The sequence below is a fragment of the Martes martes genome (genome assembly GCF_963455335.1).
Source record: "Martes martes genome assembly, chromosome: 14".
Classification (NCBI taxonomy): Eukaryota; Metazoa; Chordata; class Mammalia; order Carnivora; family Mustelidae; genus Martes; species Martes martes.
In genome coordinates this window covers 58,488,021-58,515,093 of record NC_137902.1, presented here as the reverse complement: position 1 = coordinate 58,515,093, position 27,073 = coordinate 58,488,021, and the positions used below count along the sequence as shown (strand labels likewise).

The following is a 27,073-nucleotide window of genomic DNA, read 5'->3' as shown; positions in this document are numbered from 1 at the left end:
CTGAATCAAAGCAATTATATACCTAACTTGCTAATTGTACAACAAAGGAAAAAGAGTAAGATTGCCATTCATGATATGAATCTTGAAGATAAGCTAATTTAATAATGCATATTTGTATTAATCAATTATGCATTTATCTGAGCTTATGCAGATTTTCTGCTTGTTCAGCTTATTGGAGAAAAATGTTTTCGAAGGGCACACTTAAAAGTTCTGTCAAATGTAGCATTTCAAAATTTTATCCTACAATGATATTATTAAACAGTAATTTTTAACAACTCTGTTTTAGTTAACACCTGTAAACATTCAACAATACACCAACTGTAAGTCTGTGATCCAGTTTTATGATTGTTACTGGCTTGTGACATGAAATCAAGAGATTTAATATATCTTAGATTAAATGTAAAAGACAATAAAGAATAAGCCAGTCTTGTAGCTTTCTGATAGCAGGGAATTGTAGATCTGTTGATATTAATAATAACAGAGTCAGAACCTCCCAAAACATTTAAATGTGATGGCAAGAAAAAGTGTAGAAAAGTTTGCATATTAAACAGCCCCTTCTTCCTCACTTAGTGTACTAATGTTTGGCAAAATAACCCTTTGTTTTATTTTAACATTTAGAGGGGTCTAATTTTCCATGGTTGTGACAGAGATAACTTGCCACATGTCATTCATAGGCTGAGATCATATAAAACAAATATAACATATACAATCTAACCAGGAAGTATTCATGTTTTTTGCCAAATAACCATAAATACTATCTAGTTTGTAAAGATGTATTTAGCTTTATTAAATTATTTCAACTAGATTCATTTTTAAGCCAGCACGTAAAGCACGATATACCCCCCTCAGCAACCAGCAAAACTAAATAAAATTTTCCGAAGCATATCCAGAATATTTTAAACCAAATTATTGTCTGCTCATAATGCATCTATAAAAACTTTAGATGCCTGCCATTTAAATAAATAAATGTTTATTTATGTAATTAAAAACTTCCTATATCTTGTTTTCACTGAATTCAGTTTTTTGGATGTTCTTCCTTCGCTATTTGGAAACCATCTCCCTATTTTTGGCATTCTTTCCTAGACAAGCTTGCTATCTGAATACCTCTTTAAATAATTTTATACCTCATGTCCTCATAACAGTCTGTTAGATAAACCCTCCCCAAGCAGGGGTAGTCCCCAAGTTTGCTGCTACATCCTATTCTCTTCCTAGTGGATTGACCAATACTCAAACACCAAAGCCAGAATCCTGCAGTCATCCATTCCATTAGGACCTCACACCCATAATTGGTCATTAGGACCTATTGATTCCTCCTCCTGAATATATTGTAAATCTATCATTCTTCCTCAGGTTCACTATCACTGCCTCATCCTCCATCACTTTGATTATTGCAGTGGTTTTTTTTAATTGGCTTCCCTGCTCCTTAGCCTCAGCTTCATCCCCCATCCTAGTTCATGCCTAACTATAATTTTATTTTTAAAATGAAATGGATAATACCATTTCCTACCTACATCTTTATTGCTGACAATAACTTACAGGATGCAAGCCAAATTCCTGAATGTGGCATACCAGCATGACCGTTAGGTATCTCACCAGACATGTTTCACCATCTTCCCACATACTTCCATGCTGCAGTTCTCTTACTACAGGCAGAAATAAGTGCCTCTTTACTGTGTGTTGTATGAATACATATGTTGTTTCAGTACCAGTTTCAAGAAAAATAAAATTAAAATTCTTAAAAATTAAAAATAGAAGACAGAAGAATATTTTTAAAGCATAAAGTAGTACAAATATAGCACAAAATAAAATATAGAAATAACATACATCAATAATCAGAGGGAATAAATTTGATAGTTAAAGGACAGGTATTATAAATTGGATTCTTATGCTTTTTGCAGGCCACGAAAGTAAAACACAAAAAGTGAAAGAAAAAAATGGAAAAAGATAGTGAACAAAAGAAAGGCACTCAAGGACAAAAGAAAGAAAAGGCACACTGGAACAAAAAAATTCTACAAAACACTGAAAAAATGATTCAGCTGGAGAAAACGGTAATTCCAAATTCATAAATAAATAACACTGCATCAAGTATACACACTAAAACGGAGAGGATTAGAAAGGACAATTGTCAGAGATCAACAATAGTTGGAGACTTCAGTACACTCCTCTCAGTAACAAACTGGTCAGGCAGCAAAAGGAATGAGCAAATTTAAGAAGATTTAAACAGCACAATTAAAAAAACTCGATGCAATGGACATATGTAGAACCCTACACTCAACAATTAGAGAACACACATTCTACTCAAGTACAGCACGAACTTCAAAACCAAATGTATGTTATACCACAAAGTGAGTCTCAACTAGTACCAAAAAAAAAAAAAAATCAATATCATACAGAAATTTTCTGTTAAAATAAGACATTTTAGTTAGAAATATAAGGTTTAAGACTTTAGCTATGGCAAATTGGAATGTGGGGCAGACGTTTATAAACCGAAACACTACAGAAATACAGGAAACTCTAGGATTTGAGAATTAAAGGTATTTACAGTACCTTTAGTTTATCACTTTCAAATGAGGATTTGCATCTGAATATTTCATTAATCAAAATTTTTATTTTTTCAAGAATGTCAATACTATATTATGCTTTCAAATTTCTCAATTGAAAGACTGATGACTGAATTATACTGTAGATCGATAAATGAAATAATCACATAATTAAATGTGCACAGGAAGCTGAACTTGTCACTGGCCTTGTGGCTAACATTTCCAAGGGAAAACTTAGGACTTCTGAAAAATAATATATAATGGAGGTATTTGGATAGGTGAACATCAAACAACTAAATTAATACCATAAATTTACACTAAATTCACAGAAAAGGGGGTTGTTGCTGGCTAGTATGGATCAGAATATGATTAGGCAATAAAATCCATTTATCTAGCTTCAATCACTGTTGCCTTTCTTATCTGACTATAGAGGTGATCAGACAGCATTCCTTGTAGGTCATAAAAGAAATCCTATTAAATGTCAACCCATAAATGGTACACCTGGAAACATAAAAACTGGATCTGGGTTAGTTTAAGATGAAATGGGCCTTAACTTAGATAGAAAATGGAAATACATAGCATATATTTCATAAGTCTTCATGCAAAAGATATTGGCATGTCACTGTATTTTATCATTTTAGCCTAGTTGAATTTAACATCACTGAAAAAGAGATGATTTGACCATCAATTTTTCAGATTTGTATTGTAATACTGGTTTTATTTTCCTGAAGTCTTTCTCTAGTAACAGAAAGCTATTCAGAAATGATAATTAAAAGGCATTGAAGGTCATCTGATTTGTTGTATCGGCTTTAGATCAGTGACTAGATTTTACCAGTCACTGCTCTGTCAGCTTTAATACAAAGCATGGATTTATCTTACTAACAGTTCAATTTGTGGGATAGCTGTTTTTTACAATTAAAACTACTGAAGCTTTAATATACATGGAAATTATCATGATAGCGTTTCTCCACATTTCTAACAACCTGAAAGGCCGTAATATGGAAACATATACAGATGACTACAGCTTGTTTTCTGAGGACAGTTTTTAAGATTGTTATATGATCTTAAGAGAAACATCTATATGAATCTTAAGTTACTGAGTGCTACAGAAGTAAGACTATTTGGAACAGATTTACAAAAACACTCTTACATAAATAATTGGTTAGGGATTGAAGTAGGAAAGGGCTCATCATACTCTTGCTGACGGAATGGACAAGACTGCTGATTGAGTAGAGTGGAGGAAGAATTGGCATAAGAAGGTTAATTGCGAGAGAAATAAAGCTGATCTGTTCAGTGAGATGTTGATTGCTACCTAGTTAGTTCTATAAGAGAAAACATCCACTTACACAAAATCTTCCACTTAATTGAGTTTAAGCCCAGTTCAGTAATCAAAGAATTATGAAGAGCTACAAAGGAATGTTAAAGATCACCGACTTCAACCCTTGTACCTATAAAGAAACCAGAAAGTTATATAATTTATCTAAGAAATACAAATCAAATCTGTTGCCTCCTATTACAGGGTTCTTTCCATTTGAATTAAACTGAATTATATGTGTGGATTCAATAGAAGCAATCTTTCTGTAAAGTCAATTAGTATGAATACTGCCCCCCCCCCGCCAACCCCCAATCTGACAATTACAATAAAATTCTATGGGGAATGCATTATGAAGAATAAAAAAGAATGCCAGGGCAATTCTGTTAAGGCTAAGGCAATCTGAGAATTTAATTTTGGTATGTCTGGCCAAAGTCAATTACTCATGCACAGGGGCTGGAAAGTGACCAAGGGCTGACTCAGCAGCTTTCAAACTCTTCCGTTGAATTAAAAAAATAAAATAAAATAAATGGGGAGAGGAGGTAGGGAAAGAACAGGGCAAGAAAGGAATATAAACTATATAAATTAATAGCTTAGTAGTGAAATAGTGAATACTGGGCTACGAATTAACTCTAAGAATGCTAGGTACTCATGGAAATTTACCTAAAATCAAAAGAAGATGGAGTAGCATCACATTGTACACTTCAAGTAACATAAAATTTTTGTCAGTTTTACCTCAATAAGGCTGAAAATTTTTAAATACAAAATGCATTTAAATCTATTACATTTTTTGTTAAAAAAGAAAATGAAATCGAAATAAGAGAGGGATAGGAGGACAGAAAGGTGGAAAAATAAGTATGAAAGCAATAAACAGATTTGGAAAAACTAGAGAAATCTGAACTTTTTCACTAACTTGAAGTGGTATTTTCTTATCAAAAGGAAAAACTAATATGTAATAGCTTTATAACATTACAAATGGATAAATTTAGCATTTAATATTCGAAAAGAACCATTTTATAAGGGAAGCTACCACAGATCTCCTCTAGAGAGTGGATCCTAGTTGTATTTATATGATTTACGAAAGTGTGATTTATATATAGCCTGTCAGGAACACATGCAGGACACAAAAAGGTATATTCATATTATTTTAAAGTGTGTGAAAGCAAAGGTGGACTTGTTTTTGGTTTTTTGTTTGGGGGTTTGTTTGGGATTTTTTTAAGAATTTTCAAGTATTGCCACCAATGTCTCTAAGCTATATCTCTTTTTCTTTATTCTTATTCTTATCACCATCACTGAGAATCTCAGGAAAGCTGTTCATTCCTACAGCCACATATTCTATTACCAGGAATGTCTCTTTGAATCAGGGCTTCCCTGTGGCTGGGAAATGAGATTGAAGAAGCAAAGGGTGCAGAAATGGGTGCTAGTCTTGGAGCCTGAAGACCTAGTTCTGAGATGGTCACTACATAGATGAGTGATCATACTCAGGCCAGGTGATCTCTCAAGAGAAGCCCAATTTCTTCTTCTAAAAAATGAGAAGCCTGGGTTAAATGATCTTTAAGCTCTCTGACAACTTGAAATGGAGTCAATCAATTACTTCTTCTTTTTGAATTTTCCTCACACTCCCATTTATAGTTTGGGGAGGTAGCTTTTGCAAAGCAATGAGCAATTTAATAGTTGAATAGGTAGCTTTTGAAAAGCAATGAGTAATTCTTTCTCATCTATAATATTCTTCTTATATGTCAAACTTTTCTAGCCTTTGTCAAAGGCCCCAGTAGACAAATATCTTCAAAAAGTACTAACTCTCTGAGCAGTACATGTCATCTAAGGTCACTGTTTACATTCTACACTGACAGAAAGGTTTTTGTGAAAGTGAGAAATGTTTTTAATCCTTAGTTGAAACAGCTTAATGATAGGAAAATTATAGCTTTCTACAAGGATAAATCTAAACTCAAACCACAGATAAGAGCTATTCAATCTGTACGGTACCTATGGTTAAGAAGCAGAAAAAAAATCCTTTAAGTTTTTATTTATGATAGTCTAACATTACAGCTTTGACAAAATGGACAAAGGTAAATTATCTTGGTGCTATGTTTAATGGCTCTAATAGCCTACTCAGTACTGAGTCATTTATTTCGGGATACCTATTTATTTGTACAATTAATTTCCAAAAAACGGGCTACGACAGTAAAAAGTTACCATGTAGAAAAATATCTTTAAAATTCCAGTCACTGACCATTTTCAAACATGATCACTAGGCAAATAAAAATAGTTTTTATTTAATGTGTATTTAATTACAGATATCTTCATATAAACAAAAATAATTGTTAAAATAAATAGGATAGGAATAAAACTTGGGATAAAATCTTAATATGGTTATTATTTGAACCATTACAAGGTTCAAGGTTTCTTTACCTAAAATATACTCTTAATGAGACTTGTGGCTGCTGAATAAAATACAATCTTAGATGCAGCATAGCTTAGATGGTAATTATAATACTGTTTATAATGCCAAGGCTCTGTCCAAAGGCCACTAATACAATGCCGTCTTTTGGCTACAATGCTCAAACAATGATACTGTAATTATTATTTCCCTCTTCATTTAAATACTCTGTCCACCTTGTCACAGTGACTTTATTCCATACCAAGATGCTTGTAGGAACATGCTGCCCCAATTATTCGGCCATGAGGCCTGTGCCTATGACTAATCTGAGATAAAGCTGAGAAATAAATAAAATTAATGCTCATGTCTTCCTGTTCATTTGTGCCAGTCTTTTCCTTTTTTTAATGGTCTTTAACCCTCATACTGAGTAATCTTCAACTACTCTTGGCATAAAAAGAGCCTCAAAGACGATAAGAAGTCCTCAAGTCCAATACCAGTATTTCCCAAAGAATGTGCCAAAGAACACCAGTCTTCTGAGACATCTATCAAAGAAAAATCAGAGTATGGAGAGGTTCCAAGATCCAATATTTTGGAGAAACTGCGTAATACATTCCCAATCCTGAGGATTCCCTAAATATATTAGCATATCAAAGGCTCTTAGCCATCTTGCTATAAAGAAATAATTTTACCTATATTTAATCCATGCAAATCCAAAATTTATTTAATTGTGGAGCCTATTCATATAATTTTTTTTCAAATAGACTTTACCAATAAATCTGATAATTCATGGCAAATAATAAGCACTTCCTTGCCCGCATCTAGAATTTAACTGCTGAGGCCCTAGCCTCTTGGAGATTAGTTAGAAGCTGACTAGTTAACTGCGAAAAAAACTGCTACAAATACAAGAGGTTAACTTTTTATAATAGATTCATGTTACCTGTCTAAGGATGGTTGATTTTAACATGCATTTGCAATGCATCTGCCGAAGTGCAGAATAAAATGGAAATTTCAGGCACTAAAGTTATGAGATTGCATCTTTCATGTTTCTCTTATTGCACTTGTGAGTATCATATTGGTTTTGGAATTTCTACACTCAAAGAGCTAATATTCTGAGGCAACATTTATAAATACTGGGTGAGGGTAATATTTGTAGACACATTTAATCAAACCATTTTTCTCAAACAGAAATGGATTTAGTCATTTGTGTTTTGATGCCAAAAAACTGTTTTAAAAATTAAAAGTATTTAAGAGCCACCTATAAAGGTCTAGCTGTGAAGCCATGTGCCTTGGCCATTATTTGACTAATGACCAATACTTGATTGACGGGTCATTGAATTGAAAGGAAGCCCTGAATTTTGATTCCTACAAAAATAGTTCAGAGGAAGATTTTTGTCTTTAAAGGTTTTAGAAAACTGCAGTTTGAATCTATCTCTACAACCCACCATTTACAACATTTCTTCCTATCTTTAAACAAAGTAAAAACATGGAGAAAACATAACTCTTCTATTCATATTCATGTGAATCAAAGGTTAAAATGGTGATGATGAAGATGAGAAAATGTAAGGGAGCTCAGGAGTATTTAAAACTGCAGTTGGCAACTGTGTCAAAATATGTTTTTCCAAGACATTTCTGATACATCTTGCTTCCTGCTTAGAATGGTAGCACATGTAAGGACTGCCCTCTGCCCCCTGCCACATAGTGTCTGACACTTTATCTCTGTCTCTGTTATTCCCATATGCTTATGCCCTCAGTAAATGCTGATCACAGAATTTCTGAACCATGAAATATTTGTAGGTATTTTTTTTCCAGAGGAAACCAGCATTATTGCCTCCAACCTCGATCCATTCTAATATAGAAGTACAGAACTAATCCTACAGTAAGTCAAAACAATTGACAGTATCAGCAAGTGGTTGAAATCCTTAGTCTAACAAAATCATGCTTTTTAAAGACTGGTATACTCACTGATAAATGCCTTGTAAACTTACACTATATGAAGTATTTGCAACCTCTAATCTTTATATTTGCTGGTTCTGGGGAAATAAGGTTTCTTATTTCTGGTTCTTTGCTTAATATCAATACTATGTTAGCCTTAAAAAGTGAAAGGGGAAATACCTTTGTAGCTCCAGCCTTAGCGGGAATGTCTCTAGTAAAATATAGTATTTGGGGAACTGATTTTGTTGTTAGGCTATATCACTCTAAAGAAATGGACAAAATTAGGAAGATTGCTATTGTTATAATTTTCTACCCAAAGCCTCAAGGTAGTGTCATAGAGACAACACAGAAACAAGAAATAGTACACAAACATGGTTGGTGTTATCCCCACAAATTCATTAACTTCCTCTTTCTAGTACAGAAAAATGCCAATATTTTACTTAATAATATATAAAAAGTGAATTCTTGATATATTATTATTTCCTTTTACATTCTATTTAAGAAAATGATTCCCAAAGTGAGACAATTATGTTGTTAAATGGAAAATGACCTATGATCAAAACTCTGCCCCTTATTAGTTTTCACATGTCATTGCTATCTCCTAATCAATGAGGATGTGGCATACTTGAAGGAGAAAAAGGAAAAAAGTTTGATCTAAATAGAATTTAGAAAACAAAACAAATGAGCAAAGGGAAGCCAATGAGGTGGGCAAACCAAGAAACAATTATAGAGCACAAACCGATGGTTAGCAGAGGGGAGGTGTGTAGGAGGATGAGTGATAAACAGGTGATGGAGATGAAGGAGTGCACGTGTGATGAACACGGGTGATGTATGAAAGTGTCAAATCACTATATTATACACCTGAAACTAATATCAATAACCATATGTCAACTAACTGAAATTTAAATAAAAACTTTTTAAAAATAAAATTAAAAAAATAAATAGACCTTTCCATTTATATCACTTTCCTCAACCAGATAGTTTTCATCTCAGCCCCTAGTTCATTTCTTCATTGTGTTTACAATCTGAAATTGCTTTTTTCTTTACCTGTTCATTAAATCTCTCATTCCATAGGCCATAGGTTCCAAATGGGAGGGAATTTTCTATGCCTAGTGGCTACCAAGTGTTACTGCTACATGAGTAATGGAAGTGGGGACTGGGGGCAAGGGAGAAAATATATGTGATGGACCAGGAAAAAGTTATAATGTGGTCCCAAATCCCTAAATGTACCAAGTCAAAGCAAAAGTAATGCTTTTATTTATTTTATTCCATCATTTTCTGTTGAATATTTATTTCTAAATTATTCACTGTCTTTCATTATTTGATTAGTGTAATAATTAGCTACAATAATGCCAGGTACTTTACATACGATTTTGTAACCTTCCTGCAAAGTACTACTATTACTCTACAGGGAAATGAAGGCACAAGGTCACAGAGCCAGGATTTGAACTTATTACAGCTTGACTCCAGAGCTGTGCTCTCTTCTCTGCATACTCCACTTAACTGTAATCATCCGATTTGCTCCATACAGATTGGTGTTTTATTGTTGTTTTATAGGTAGGCTTGTTTTTTTAAAATATCCTTAATGTCTTATCCACTTGATAATAAACTTGCTAAATATAGAAACTGGAATACATCTTGAGAAGAGTGATTTTATGTTCACATATTCTGTAATTTATTCAACTGTATTTCCATAAGCATCGCTACTTTTTTTTAAGGAAAAATACCCCAGACTTCTTCTATTGTTATAATTTCACTTTTTAATCTACCCACTAGAGTAGAACTCTGAATTATCTGGTTTAGAAAGATTCAGAATTGTGTATTGTAAAGTTTACAAATCACCTCTTGAAAGTTTAAGTTCATTTAACCTCTTGAGTAATTTTAATGCCATCAGCACAGCAACCACCATTAGATTTTAAAAGTTTAACAGTGAAGTATTTTAAAATAAGCATCTTTAGATGTTCAAATTCCGCTTTATATTTTTGTTCCCTATATTTCTCCAAAACTACTATCTTAAAAATCATTTATTGTTTAATCAGTTCCTCACCATAGGTGTAAGTATGCTATCAATTGTTTGCATGACTCCGAAACCAGATTTTGCCTTCAAATTCTTGGGTGTCCATCCCCTTTTAACATCAACACATTAAACTAAAGGCAGAATGTGACTTACAGTGTATTTCCAAAAACTTGGCAATCTATGTATTTCCCTCTTCCATTATTTTGGGTTTTGTTTGTTTGTTTTTAGATTTTGATATAAAAATTAGTAAAGCAGGTAACTAAAGTAGTTTCTTGATAAGTTCTTCTCTTTGACCAATCTACTGTTAACAGCAAGCTGTTTCTTTTAACATAAAACTGGTCTTTAAATGTAAACTTTTCATGAAATTATTTTTTTTTAATTTGAATATAGTTGGCACACAGTGTTACATGAGTTTCAGGTGTACGACATAGTTATTTGACAAGTCTATACACGGTGCTATGCTCATGAGTGTAGCTACCATCTGTTGCCACACAAAGCTATTACAATACTGACTACATTTCCTATGCTGTGCCTTTTATTCTTGCGACTTACTCATTCCATAACTGGAAGCCTGTATCTCCTAGTCCCCTTCACCCATTTTGCCCATCCTCCCAACCCCCTCTGGCAACCATCAGTTTGCTGTCTATATTTACAGGTCTGATCCTGCTTTTTGTTTGTTTACCCATTTGGTTTGGTATGGTTTTTAGATTCCACATATGAGTGAAATCATATGGTATTTATCTTTCTCAGTCTGACTTATTTCACTTAGCGTAATACCCTCTAGGTCCATCCATGTTGTCACAAGTGCCAAGATCTCATCTTTTTTTTATGGCTGAGTAATAATTGTTAATTTGTAAGTATCAGATGTTTTTGTTAAATTATGAAAAACATGAAATAAGATATTTAACGAGGAAGATCTTCACACTTTATGCAATTTAATTGTCACTGAGACTTTAGTTAGGTCAAACTTGCAACCCCAAATCCTAAAATGACATCTAGAAAAAGAGGAAACCTGAAAGCACAAAGCAAAGACCTTTCTCTAGAACCACCATCAATACATCCCTATAAAATATTTTAGCTTTTAGTAAATACCCAACATTTCCCACCACTTAAAAAATCCATAATTTGTTACAAATAGGTAAGAAAAGAAAGTTTCTACTGAGTACTAGATGTATTTATAAGAATTGGAATTTAGGTTTCTTTTTAAATATCTTTACTCAAAAAAATGTCACATAACTGAGAAAAATATAAAGAATATTAAACCCATTCAACCCCCAAATAACCACCATTTCATATATTTTAATTCAAATATACATAGAAAAATATAGGGGAAGAAAGATCAGTGGGTAGATATAAGCAGCAAATAATAATTTTTAAAAAATGAATATGTCCTATGCCCTGCTATATTAAATATATATACTATATTAAATATAATTTTACTTGAATTAATCAAAGAACTTTCAATGAAATTAATAGATTTCCTGAAATTGATCTCAATTTTCTCAAAATCTCAAAATCTCAAAGTTTCTTTAGCCCACAAATATATTAAATAATAAAAGGTCACTAATTTTTAAGGAAAGACTTATGAAAAAAAGTTCAAGCCATCACTTGCTATGCAAGGTGAGGACACATTACTGTTCTTACTGTCCTTCCACCAATCTGAATTTTCTCAGTTACATTATTATTTCCACTGTTAAAATTTATATTATTTATATATAAAATTTATATTGCATATAATATATATTTATATTAAAATATAGTTATAAAATTAAATTAAATTCATATTATATATATATATTTACTCAAAAACATAAAAGTTTTTAAATTTTAATTCTGAGTTTAAAATGATTGAAGATTTATCTTGAAATTTTTAGTTGGGATCCCTCTATACCTGAATTTTTTATCATGATTCACATCTTTGCAGGTTGAATTTTACTGTAGTTCTTGTTTTGTTTTTAAGGATGTAAAGGGGGTTTGAGGAGGTTATTCGGTTTTCTTTGGTTTTTGTACTTAAAACAACAACTATTTGTTTGCTCCTAATTCTGTAGGTCAGCTAGGCATTTCTTCTCATTGTGACAGGCTTGGCAAATCTGAAGTCATATGATAGCTTTGTTGGAGCTGGATGGTCTAGACAGGCTCACTAAGTCTGCCTATTTGCAGGCTGGTTGTCCTAAGGAGGCTCAGGTGAGACAGTGCATCCTGCTCCATGAAGTCTCTCATCCTCCAGTGGGCTAGCCCAAGCACATTCGTAAGTGGTGGTTTCAGGATTCAAAAGGGCAACAATAAGAAATAAAACCTCAAGACTGGAGAAGTTTTAGGTTCACAGCAAAATGGAGAGGAAGTAGAGATTTCCCTCATATTCCCTGACCCCATACACGCATAATCAGCCCCATTATCAAAATCCCCCACCACAGTGATACATTTGTTACAAGAGCTGAACCTACCTCATATCATATCATACATATTGTAATGGAAACTCCAATTTACATTATGATTTACTCTTAGTGTTGTTGTATAGTCTATGGGTTTGGATGAATGTACAATGACATGAATGTATCATTATGGTATCATATAGAGAAATTTCATTGCCCTAAAAATCCTCTGTGCTCTGCCTATTCAGCCCTCCAACACCCTACCCCAACCCTTGGCAACCACTTATCTTTTTACTATCTCCATAGTTTTTTAGAATGTCATAGAGTTGGAGTCATACAGTATGTAGCCTTTCAGACTGACTTCCTTCACTTAATAATATGCATTTAAGTTTTCTCCATGTCTTTTCATGTCTTTTTAGCACTGAATAATATTCCATGGTCTAGCTGTACCACTGTTTATTTTTCCATTCACCTACTAAAGGACATATTGGTTGTTTCCAAGTTTTGGCAACTATGAACAAAGCTGCTATAAACATTCATGTGTGGTTTTTGTATGAACATAAACTCCTTTGGGTAAATACCAAAGAGTATGCTTGCTGGATTATATTGTATGAGTATGTAAAAAAGCCTTGTAAAAAACTGTTAAACCATATTCCAAAGTGACTGTACCATTTTGCATTGCCATCAGCAATTAATGGACATTCTTGTTGTTCCATATCCTTATGAGGATTGGATGTTGTCATTATTCCAGATTTTGGCCACTCTAATAGGTGTGTAGTGTTATCTTCTTGTTTTTCTTTTTTTTTTAATATTCCTTTTATTACAGTTTATACTATATTACTTGATTTCTCACATGCATGAGAATGTTTGTGCATATTTATATGCATATTAAAAGGACAGTTTGAGTGGGTATAAAACCTCAGACTATACTTTCTTGTCCTCAAGGTTTTTAGTCTATAGGATTTTAGCATTTTAGGGAACCTGTGGGAAGGTCTAACATTAATCTCATTTTTCTGCCTTTCACGTGACTAGGCACTCATACCACAATGCACATATAAATTTTTTATTTTTTTAAAAAGATTTTATTTATTTATTTGACAGAGAGAGCAAGAGAACACAAGCAGGGGGAACAATAGAGGGAGAAGCAGACTCCCCACTGAGCAGGTAGCCCGATGCAGGGCTCGAACCCAGGACCCAGGGATCATGACCTTAGCCGAAGGCAGATGCTTAACCATCTGAGCCACACAGGCATCCAATTTGTTCATTATCTTTAAAGTTTATTACCTTTACCATGAAGCAGAATGCCCTTAGAACCAGATTTAAGCCTTCACTTCAGGCATTTGTTTCTGTCCCATTTTTTCTTTTAATTTACTGACACGGATTATTTGTATTTTAGTTATTTTTCTTCCACATCCATCACCTTCCTATAAATTTTATAGGTTTGCCTTTAAATTAAATTTTGTGGGATTTTCACAGTGATTTTCTTTATATCCCTAACTTTGTTTCAGTCATGTGTATTCCTTTGTTGTTGTTGTTATTGCTTGTAATATCTTCTATCTGTGTAAAACTTTTTATCTTGCATTTTTCTCCTGATATGTATCATCTCTTTCATTGTTGTTTTTTATTGAGTCTCAACTTTAATTTCCTATAGATATTTTTTTCATGGTTGTTTTTTGTTGGTTGGTTTGTTTGCTTATATCATATACAATTTCTCTGAGCTAGTGGATAATCTTTATCCTAATTCTTCTTCTTATGTTTCTTTTGGAAATTTTTCTCATGATTTTTTTTCATATGGCTCTTGATTGTATCATTATTATCTCTTTAGTTTCCTTTCTAATCATTACTCATGTTTCATGGTGCAGATTGGCGGGGGGAATTGGTACAGGCTATACTCTCCTGTTAGATTTTTTTTTACTGCAGTCTTCTGTCATCAAATCTCTTATTAAATTTTCCCAGGCCATACATCTCCATCTGTTGTCTGTAGTTAAAAAACAATCCTTTTACATCACAAGCTTTCTATGTTACAGTTTGTATTTACTTTTCTCTTTCCTTCACTCTTTTTTCCAGGCCCTTTTTTTTTTTTTAAGACTATTTATTTATTTGGGAGAGAGAGTGAGAGAGAGCATGAGAGAGGAGAAGGTCAGAGGGAGAAGCAAACTCCCCATGGAGCTGGAAGCCCGATGCAGGACTCAATCTTGGGATTCCAGGATCATGACCTGAGCCAAAGGCAGTTGCTTAACCAACTGAGCCCCCCAGGCGGCCCCCTTCACTCTTTTTTATCTCTGGTATTGCCTGATTCTAAAATTTGGAACTGAACTAAAGATCTCTGTCACAGAATCTTCCAGGGTTCAAACTTGTTCCCAGCCTTCCATTACCATATGCCTCTTGCCTCTGGGTGGGAGAACTTTCATTGCCCTTGTAAGATTGTGAGCCTTGCTTTAGCGGAACTATTTATTGACTCTAACAAGCACCACAGAACAACAAGGAAAACACAAACATATACACACATGCACACACATGGGGGCAGAAGATTACACATATCATTTACAAATGTCTTTCTTCAGAAAAGTTATTATAGTTACAGCAGCTATCATGTTGTCTTATATGTGGGAAAAGTATGTCTCCTCTCATATTAGTTAGGATTGTCCTTGATACAACAACAGAAAACCTAACAATGTTTTAAAATACAAAAATAGTTATTATTTGTCTTATAAATAAAACAAAAGTTGGGATACAGTGGTAGTTGGTGTTCATTGCTAACTAAACAATGTGAGGCCTAATACTTCTCCAACTATTTTTGGTTTATCATAGTCCCAAGATGACTGCTGCTCTGCACGCATTAGATCTGTGCTCAAGGCCAGAAGAAGAGGAAGGGGAGCTTCAGGCACAACTTTCTCCTTTTAATAGGAAAACAGAAGTGTCTCCCCTATTTTTACTACTACCATCACATCCAGCAAATTTCTGTCCACTTCTCAGTGGCTGCTAGGAATTCTTAGCACTGTACTAGTGGCACACAAGGGAGAAGAGAGTTAGGAGAGCTACTGATCAGCCAATCAACATGGTTCGCCATACCCCATGAGAGCTCTGTAACAGAAAGTGTTAGAGCTTACCTACCCTTGCATCCCCAGCACTTAGCAGGGTTTGACATGTTTTCATATGTTAAATAAATATTTATTGAATTATACCCCTTTACAGATAACATTATTTATTGCCCTCTGAACCTGTAATTAAATTAACATTTTCAAAACCATTTACTATAGATCATGAACAACTACAACAGGAGTTTACAATATAAATCTATAAAATCTCCTATTATTAAATTGAAATTAAAACTCTGTTCATCAGAGATGTCAATCTAGCATCTTATATGAGTAAAATTATATTAAAAGTGTAAAATCTGTACAATATAGCATAGGTTTGGAGTGACAAAGCAAATGTGAGGTTAGGTTCATTTTGATTGTGAAATGATTTTCTGCTTTATCTTCCCTATGTGAGTTCTTACTCCTTACCCTGCAGAGCTAGGCCATTCTGTTTTAATAATAAATTATTAAGTAGTAAAGTAGAATACACTAATATACTAACATATTATTATGCTAATACTAATAATAGGAATTTAGCTATAGAGTACATTCAGGGTGCCAGCAAGTGCTGCCATTGGGTTTTATTGTTGATATTTATGGAAACTTTTCATTGTTTCATAATATATACATGTCAGTTCTAATAAAAGCAGCATTTACGCCTTTTTTTTTTTTTTTTTTTAGTAGAATAAAACTTAGGGATGACACACCAAGTTCCTCCCAGGCTTTGTGCAGCTGTAAGGATGATGATGATGAGAGCAAATATATAGAGTGTTTATATGTGCCGAGTAATTTTCTAAGCACTTTATATTTGTGAACTCATTTAATCCTGGCAAAAACCCTAGGAGGTAAGTACTTTTATCACTCACACATATGGAAGAGGAAGCTGAAGCAGAACTTGAAGTAACTTGCCCAAGGGCCTGAAGGAGCAAGTAGCAGAACCGCGATATAATGCCCGGCCACCTGGCTCTAGAGCTTGGACTCGTGATCACTTTTCCCAGAAACCCACTATGGATCCCCAGGAATACTCACACCTGGTTTTGACAAACATATTCTCTCCTTCCTCATTTCAAGCACTCTACTGTAGAGGCATTATTTTCTACATTTGATATATGAGGAAACAGAAACTTAAAGAAGTTATAGAAAAGTTATTGCCAAAAATCACAAGACCACAAGCATAATTCGAACAAAACTCCCTCCGACTCTAGAATCTACATTCCTACACACTGTTCAGTGCTCTGTGCTGCCTCCAACAGATGAAGAAAACCCTTCAATGCATGATGTACTTTGTGTGTCAAGATGCATAAAGCATTCACAAGGTCACAGAATTTCAGAGCTGTAAGGGATCATCTAGTCCAACCCCCTCATTTTACAGGTGAGGAACTGAAATCCAGAGAGAGAGAGTAGAAATACTACCACCTCACTGGAAGTCTCTAATATCTTCAACTAAGTGTCAGTCCTCTCTAAAATATCTCTTCTCAGGATAAGTGGGTAGCTCAGTCCGTTAAGCGTCTGACTTTGGTTCAAACATGATCTCAGGGTCCTGGAATCCAGCCCCACATTGGGCTCCCCGCTCAGCAAGGAGTCTGCTTCTCTCCCTCTCCTTTTCTCCCTGCCTTTCCCACTCCTGGTACATTCTCTGACTCTCTCTCTCTCTCTCTCAAATAAATAAAATCTTTAAAATCTCTCTTCTCCTTTTCCCTGCATGTTGATTTTCCATTTAAAAATTATTTCATATAGCATAAATTGCTACAGTTCACATTTGAGAGGGAATTGTAAATACTGACCCTTATCATTTTAGGATGAAGAAAATCTTCAATACTTCACAGCCTTTATTTTCTCCAAAGCTGTATTTCAAAATGTATTATCTCTGTTTGTCATCTTAGAAAATATAAAATCTACTGGGTGGAAGGGTATACAGCACAACATGTATTAAACCTGTCTCCAGGAATCCTAGGAAGACAAAAATCATGACAATTTATACCTAGCATCAATGAAGAACCCTATCCATTTTGTATCTGCTTTTACTGTTTGTCCTCTTACTTGGAAAAATATAATCACTTAGGTCATTGAGTGATTTACACCTTCACATTGTTGGGTAAATTTCTGCTTTTCTAGGATTTGCAAGTGTCTGTTAAATTTTATTCAAAGTGACCTCAGAAAATATAACTAGAGCTCATTATAATATATTCTACATAGAAAATGTTTTAGTCCCATGCATATATAAATATATATAAAGCAATTATTAATTAGCAGCAAAGACATACCACTTCAATCTTATTATTTCATCCTGAAAATAATCAGAGCTTTTTCTTTTTATATTCCAGGCAAGAGTCTCATGGGTTCTTATGCACTACAATGGACATTAAGTGACAATGTCATTGTGTACTATTACTTTATAACAATCGTAAATTAGATAGAAAGGGCATAATTCCCTCATTTTCTAGATAAACTTAAAGCTTAGAGAGGTTAGGTGGTAAGATCAAAGTCAGACACTAAAAGGTGGAGGAACCCTACTGAAATTTAGATCCATTATCTGCATCCAGTGTCCTTATTAGTGCATTAGGTTGCCTACCCTAGTCTAATCAATTTATCCACAATTCAAAAGTAAAGTTCTATATCTGTAACATTTGTTCTGTTTATTTCAAAGAGAGGTTTTTCACAGTCTTCCATTCAGATATATTTTCCCTTATTAGAAATTGTTAAAACAGGGGCGCCTGGGTGGCTCAGTGGGTTAAAGCCTCTGCCTTCGGCTCCGGTCGTGATCCCAGGGTCCTGGGATCGAGCCCCGCATCGGGCTCTCTGCTCAGCGGGGAGCCTGCTTCCTCCTCTCTCTCTGCCTGCCTCTCTGCCTACTTGTGATCTCTGTCTGTCAAATAAATAAATAAAATATTAAAAAAAAAAAAGAAATTGTTAAAACAAAAAATTTTTCTTTTTTTTTAAGATTTTATTTATTTGAGAGAGACAAAGAACACAACTGGTAAAAGGGAGAAGTAGAAGCTCTACTGAGCAGGGAGCCCGACCCAACTCTGGGCTCGATCCCAGAACCCTGGGATCAGGACCTGAGTTGAAGGCAGACACTTAACGGACTGAGCCACCAAGGTGCCCCTAAAACAAAAAATTTTTCCAATGTCTTTAAATAATCACCATTGTCGTTCCCCATAAACAAAGTATTAAAGAGATGGCATTCTTAGACATTCTTCGAAGGGCCACTTCAAAGTCCATCCATTTGCTGTGCAAAGGGTCACATTAAAACACTTTATCCCAAAATGCCCCATGACCTCAGAGAACGCCAGACTGCACAGTCACACTACTTGATGGCTACAAGATTATTTTCTTTTCTTAAAACAAAATTATTAAACGTATTAATACCATGTAGTTAACTTTGAAGAATAGTTCATTTTAAGGAAGTTCTATGACCATAGGTAGGTAAAGTAGCTCAGTATTTTGGCTACAGGCACAACACATAAAACAAATTTCTCCTTTAAGAAATGAAAGTGACTCTGATATCCTAATATAGTTCTTTCCAAATGTGCATCACTGATTTGCATGGTTTCTAAAGTCATTACTTGTAAATGGAGGGAGGAGACAGGCTCACTTCTCTATGAGTGTGTGGAGTGACCTCTCGCCTTCCAGGTGTGCTACTGCAATTGTGGAAAGGCAGTTGAAGCTAAGGGGTTGAAGAACCTGCTAAACTAAGCCTTCTCAGGGATGCTGCTTCGTAAAATTCTAGAAGCTCTCTCTCTTTAAAAACAAATGATTAAAGACAGAGAAAAAGAGGCATGCAAATAACAACAACGACAACACTTTTTTTTTTCTTTTAAAATAAAGAATCCAGATCATGAGTTGGTATTTTGGTTCAAAAGTCAGTCACCATCGTGCACTATACATTTCACTAGAAAAAGGATTTATTTTCCTCACATTCTTACCATGCATACCTCAATGCTTCACAGATGTACCAGTAATTTTTGTAAATTTATAACCACATGGGCTTTTATATATATCCCTCATAAATTTGATGCAGGAGTGGTAATAGGTTTACACAAAAATTGTAATTTATTTCATGCTGTTTTGTTGAAGAAAAGCTTAGCTTCTATTTATAGCTTTAATAAGCTACTGCTTGCTTCCTAATTGTATAACCCATAGGGTTATGGAAGATGTAAATTTAGAAATACCTTTATCTAGGAACCCCAGATGGTGTCTGCTTATAATATATGCTTTCTTAAAGCGTATTCCTTCAGAGGACATTGGTTTTTAGATAACATATTAAGGAAAATTTACTGCTCCTATAATCATTTTTATTTTATATGTCAACTCTGAAATTTATAATATATTTTCCAGAGATTTACTGTAATAGTTAGCAGGAAAAAATTTCTAAGCAGAGATACGGGCACTGCCAAATTTTTTTAAAACTATGACTTTATTGTTTTATTGAGATGATGTGTATCCTTTACAAAGACTTAGGTAATATAGAAACATAGAAAATTTCATTTTAGATAATCCAAACCCCATCTATCAAAAAGAAATAAACTTTTCCAACACCAAGTAAATATCACTCCAAACATATCTAGACATCTATTAAATTGGGAAAATGGATCAGAGAGATGTATACATTCATAAACCTTAATTTAAGGAAAAATGGAATAAAATGATATATTTTTATATTTTATATTTTCTTCTCCTTGTACCTAACTTTAAAAAATTATTGAACTAAAAACTGAAGAATTACTGAAATTCAGTTGAATGTTTCTTAAACAAAAAGCATAATGTCTTTACTAAAAGTCCACTCCATATTGAGGAAAAATATTGAAAAACTGTAGGAGACTGGATTCTTTTCAGTTATGTATATCAACATAAGTAGTAACTATTAGCCCTTGATATGGATGAAAAGAAACTAGCTCATTGATCCTTCTTCTGATATTCCTCTTACTCCCAGCCTTGACTATTAATATGTTTACATTATCATGGTTTATAACATTTATACCCTGATCTAGAATTTCTAAACTTGTTATTTTTAGTCCATAATTAGATAGATTTAATGCTCACTGTGTGTGTGTGTGTGTGTGTGTGTGTGTGTGTGTATGTGTGTGTGTGTTTAAAGAAGGGCACCAGGGCTATATATGTCTAGGTCTTTGCTGCTTCAGAATGTGTCTCTGTTAACAAAATATTCCAATGAAAATAAGACATGGGTTACACTTTCCTTCCTTCAGAACTGTGTAGAAATTTCTTCTCTGGTTTCTGACAGTATATGGAAATTGGAGACCAACCTAGTTTCCCCCTTATATGTAGTTTTGTTTTTTGTTTCATTTTGTTTGCCTGAAATGTTCATATGATTGAGTCACTCTTTATCCTTAGAGTTCAGGAAATAGTAATAAAATATCTCTTGGTACTCATTATTCTATATAAGTTGTCCAAGGACATAGTATGATCTTTCAATTTGAAAATGTGAATCTTTACAACAGTTTTCTTCTTTTCATGTTTGTATTTTTTGTTGATTCATTTTTTTTTTCTTTTCTCAGAAACACCAATTATGCCATGTATTGGCTCTCTTTTCAGTGTCTTCCAAATCTTTTATTACTATAAAACTTTTATGTTGTTTGTACACATTTCATTTGTCAGGTATTTTCATATCTATCTAAACCTCTGACTTTGTTTTCAGTCAAATTTATTCTATTTGTGTCACTTCTAGCACATATTTTTTCTCTTATGTTTTTCCATTTCCATTTTTATTTTCTTCCTGAAATCTACTTAGCTCTATTTTCATCTCCTTTTACTTGTCATATACTGTCTTCCCTAAATCCTTCTGTTTCTCTCTGAACTCTTTTTTAGATACATGATATGTGATATGTGCTTTTCATAGTTGTTTTTCTTGTTCTCTTCTCCTTATGTGAAAGAGAATATGGCAGCTCCTATGAGCGGATCTATCCACTGGTCCCTTTCCATCACTACTCATCTTTGATGAGGCTGGTCAAAAAAAAAAAAAAAAAGTAGTACTACAGGAAGGAGAAGAAAAAGGGAAATAGAAAGTCTGGAAAATAGGGAAGTTCGTAGCCATGATTTCAGCTTACTGACTCAAATGCCTTTCTTTCCAAATTCTTTCCAAATCTTTTGTTTTCTTAACATTGAAAGTACTTCACCCCCCAGGTTTTTTCTCTCAGTAAGTCTGCATGGATCTCAATAGGTTCTTTCTAGATAGCTCCATGTCTCCTACTTCCTCCAGCTTCTCCTTTGACAGGGTGCCTGGACTTAGAGATCAGGTGATAGAGAACAGAATGACATGGTTGGCAGAGTGTCCTTTTGAGTCTTCCCTCCCCTACCATTCTAGAGAATCAGCTGGGTCTCTGTAGGAATTTCTCCATTTTTCTTATATTTCCCAGAAACCAACCCAGAAACTGTCTTTAATTGAAGACTCTCAAATATGCTTTCCAGAGAACAACAAATATTGTCCAAGGTAGCAAGTGCCATATCTCAGTAGGCTTAATTTTCTAAGCAGAGGTTACAATATTTAATACATATTATATAATATTTAATATATATTTAATATATGAACTTCACAATTTGTACCATTGAGGTTGAGGACGTTTGCACTTGCTTCCTTGGAGAAGGCATATTTTTCTCTCTCTTTGCCTCCTTTGATAAGTTCAGTGGGCTTTGAGGGAATGAAGAGAAGAAAATGACTCTACAACATCTAAAACTGGAAGCATAAGAATATCTTATATTCCATATATCATTTATTTCAAAATGTCTGGTTAAATTTACAGGACTTCTAGTCAGTTCACATAAAAAATATCAATGAGTACCTTCTCTATACTAGAAGAACCCAGACACTTGACTAGGTACAAATGTCAGTTTACACATTAATGACCCAAGATCGGAACACATGGAGCTCACAGATTTATAGGTAAGCAGTGTTTGATGTATTAAGTTTTGTAGTAACAAATTAACAGTGTAGTATGAAAACATGCAATTTAATACTTTGCAGTTTCCAAAGTATTTTCGAGGTAAAGACTATGTCACATCTAGCATCATTACTTATATTGCTCACTTCAAATAAACAAATTACACTGAAATACTGACTAGAGTCCAAGATTCTTTTCCACTACATCATGCTGCCCTGAAAAGAAGAACTGAGTTAATCACATGATACAAAATCAAATCCACTCTGTGAGCCATGGTACCTCACTGGGATCCACAATCTTCTGTGGATCACACTAGTATTCATGATCTGTCCCCTGTAGTCATGAACTGTGATCCATAACCTGTACTCTGTGGGATACACTATGACTTGACCTCCTCAAGCAAGACAGACTCAAAAAGCTCTACTCAGGATGCCAATGATAGTTTTAATGTTTGGATATATAAGTGTTTGGAGATATTTCTTTCTTGAAGGACAACTGGTAGGTTAACCAAAAAGGTTAGCTGAATCAGATATCACAAAAAGTTATCCCTATGTATATATATGCATATGCTTTACATAAATGCATTTTAACTTAAAATATATAAATATTCACTCATTTGCCAACTGTTTGATATAGGGCAAAGGCTTTTTGTTTAGTAATGGTTTAATAACTGGAAATATATATATTTTTGCATTTTCCACTTTCATTTATTTTTAAGTATAATGATAGCATACTGACACATGAGGCCAATTGCAGTAAGTGTCTGTGTTTTTACATATGCTCTCAGTTTTCACCAATTTATGATTTGGCAGCCTTTAAGGCAATTCTCCTTAATTAAGTCTTACCAACATATTCAATTTAGTTTACAAATATACAAAATCACATTTTTTATTTTTCATTCCTAGTTTACTGTTTTATGTGACATTTAATTAAATTACATAACAAAAAAATTATATAACAAAAACAACTGGTGTAAACATATTTGGGAACAAATACAACTGACCTTTAAGTAAGCTCTCTACTCAACTAGTGAAAACAGGAATAGACAAAACTGCTAGAATTGTTACATGGTGATTAACACCATGAGCTCTGGAGTTAGACAACCTAGGTGTGAATCCTGATCTACCACCTACTAGTTGTGTTAAACATGGCAAGTCACTTAACTGTTCTGTGCCTCAATTTCCTTATCTGCAAAATGGGTATGATAACAGCATCTACATTGAGATCTTGTTGTGAGGATTAAGGGAGTTAATTTATGCAAAGCACTTAGAACAGATCCTGGCAAGTGTTATCACAACAACTTTTTTACATATGTAATTATCTCCATCTTGTAAATAAGAAACCTGGAAGGCCGGAAGGTTAAGTAATTTGTTCCAGGTCACACAGTGAGCCATTGAAGGAGCTGGGGCTCAAAGTAAAGTATCTTCTCTAGACTTCATCCATGCAACCTCATTCTCTCAATTCAAATAGTCCTAAAATAATCTCAGCTAATTTTTTTCTGTCTCCACGAATGTCACCTCCCTATTTGTCCCCTTTGACTTTTGGTGTTCCTTAAACTTTAAGTTCAAATTCTAAGCATCTGTTTATGAAGGTATCAGTTACTCTCCCATTCAGGCCTGATTTTTTCTATTACTGTAACTCTATCATAAAAACAGCCAAGCATGAGATTAAATGTGGTTTATGAAATAAGAACGTCACTTGTTTAATTTGCTTTAAATAACTCACCTTTGATGCATTTAACAACATAATTATGTTAATACCAGTAACACAGCTTTACTTCACTGTGTCAAGAAACACAGTACTTTAGACTCTATCAAGGTCACTTTCTTCTGCAATTCCATCTAAATCACTTAATGATAAAAAACGTGTTATCAAAAGCAGTGAGTGGACAGAGACATAATATTTTATATATTAGTAATTTAGCAAAATTAAATGGCTTGACTACCTCACTACCTCAATCTTAGCCAATTTTTAAAATATCACCCTGACAAATGAAGTGAATAACTGAAAAGGTGGTGTGTGTGTGTGTGTGTGTGAGTGTGATTGTGTGTGTGGTGTTTTGAAGGTTTTTGAGGGGAAAGTAGAGCCCAAGTATATAGCCTTTTGGTCAAATGTATGTTAGGAAGACAAGGTCTTCTTTATATATGTAACAATTTCTAATAATGTGTCTCTTTTATGCTCTTATTATCTTAAAGGGTTTTCCCTACTGTAAGGTTATAAAGTGTTCATGTATAGGCCCTAAGAGTTTTTCCCCTCTGTAAGTTTCAAAAAAAAACCCAAAATTAATTGAATTCAAACAATTCAACAAATATTTACCAAATTTTGTTATGTTTTACCCACAGTTTGGGCCACTGTGAAGAACGAAAGATTGCTTAAGGACAGCCTTTTTACTCATAAACTTGAAATACAAAATTCATTTTTTTAAATAATCACTATACCCAACATGGGGCTTGAACTCAGGACCTTGAGATCAAGAGTCACATGCTCTACTGACTGAGCCAGCCAGATGTTCCAAAATAAAAAATTAGGTTTTGGACATCAAAAATTCTTTTATGGGAAGGATAAGATAAGCACCAAAACTGAGGTTTAAAGAAAGCATAATACAAACAGAAAAAAGAGATTAACTCTAATGGAATTCTAACGGAAGTTTCAAGGAAGTGGTAGTATTTAATGTTTTCTTGGTTAAGTAAAATTTGGGTAGAGGGACTTCAGGCGAAGAGAAGAAATTGAGTAATGATATGGAAGAGGAAAATAAAGGTCCTAAGGAATAAGAGTATACCAGTGTGGCCAACACTCAGAATACCTGGAGGGTAATGTCACAAAAGCCTAGAAGACTGGTTAAATATTTCCTTGAATATGGAAAGTCTGCGATACTAACTGAAAGAGTCCAGCCTTTTTGGATATAACAGTCAGATATTAAATTTTTTCCTTGTTTTTATGGTGACATGATTTTCTGGGTTTTGTGACTCTTACTCTGCTGGTAGGAGGCAAAATATGATAGAAGAGAAAGGCCAGTTAGACTACTGAAATAATCTAGACAAAAATTATAAGAGATCATAAAAAAAGAAGTTTAAGTACCTAACATAACACTGGGAAAAAAATGTTCAGCCTTGTTGGTTATTAAACAGAGGCATATTGAGAACATATCACCATCCCAACCCTTTTAATAAGCCAAATTTTTTTTTGTTTTTTGGGTTTTTTTTTTTTAAGATTATGTTTGTCAGAGAGAGAGAGAGCACAAGCAGGGGGAGCAGCAGGCAGAGAGAGAAGCAGGCTCCCTGCTGAGCAAGGAGCCCAATGTGGGACTGGATTTTAGGACCCTAGGATCATGACCTCAGCTGAATGCAGATGCTTAACTGACTGAGCCACCCAGGTGCCTCAATAAGCTGAAGTTTTAAATAATGATTGTAAAGTTAACATGTATAGAAAGCACTTGTATATAGTCAGCAAATAAATTAGTAAAAAATACTTTCAGAAGTCATGTGTAACTTTTTCATATATTTTTACTTATTAAGAAAAATACACAAATTTGGGGGCACATGGGTGGTTCAGTCATTAAGTGTCTGGCCCTTGGCTCAAGTCATGATCCCAGGGTCCTGGGACTGAGCCCCACATCAGGCTCCCTGCTCAGCAGTAAGCCTGCTTCTCCCTCTCCCACTTCCCCTTCTTGTGTTCCCTCTCTCGCTGTGTCTCTCTCTGTCGAATAAATAATTTTTTTTAAAAAATAAAAATATAGAAATTTAAAAGATCATTTATACAAAGAGAGTCACCAAAGTATTATATTTGATAGAAAAACATTTAAAAATCCTAGATGTCTAACAAAAAAAAGGATAATATAATACAAAATGCAAGAAAATATTTGATGGGTTCTTATGTAGTTATTAAAATTATATTCATGAAATCCATGTAGTGATATGGAAAATGTATAAAAATTGAATAAAGCTGTATCTTTAATATGATAAATATATGATGACAATTAATTTGACAATTGTAAATATATATTCTGAAAAGAAATAGAAGAATGCACATAAAACAAAAGCAATTATAAACTTAATATCTCTGGAATTGTTAAAATGTATGTGATAAATAAAACATTAATGAATTGCTGAACTGGGACAATGACAGTCTAAATGAAAGGAAAAATTGTAAGGGGAAACATGGTAGAAGTAAAAAGTATTGGAACTTAGAAGGAATGAAAGGACAGAGCAGACCTGGAGGCTGAGAGTCTGGTATAATACTCAGAGAATTTAAGTCAACTAAGAACTTTCCTCATGTCAATTAAAACAAGTTCAGTTTGACTGTTAACTTAAGGTGTCAGTAGATCTTTCCTAGGCATTTGGAAATGTGATGTGTATTTCTGAAGAAAGAGCAGTGCTAAGATAGGAAATTGGACTTACCCTGGAGTAACTTGTATTTGAAGCCAAATGAGAGGAAAAATTCTAATTTCAGAGTTTAGAACCAAACAATTTTGAAAAGAACATGAAACAACATTTCCATATGGAATATTGGAAATTTAAAAGCAAAACCACCACAGAAATATGCTG

The 27,073-nt window shown here is 34.0% G+C and overlaps 2 protein-coding genes across 2 annotated transcripts in view; one reads left to right on the top strand and one right to left on the bottom strand.

Annotated features, from left to right (window-relative positions):
• Positions 1-27,073, bottom strand: part of CTNNA3 (catenin alpha 3) — a 1,754,201-nt gene that overhangs the window by 1,044,103 nt on the left and 683,025 nt on the right. The window lies entirely within an intron of this gene.
• The window catches only part of LRRTM3 (leucine rich repeat transmembrane neuronal 3), a gene marked incomplete at both ends in the record, with an annotated part of 161,772 nt that overhangs the window by 62,803 nt on the left and 71,896 nt on the right, over positions 1-27,073 (top strand). The window lies entirely within an intron of this gene.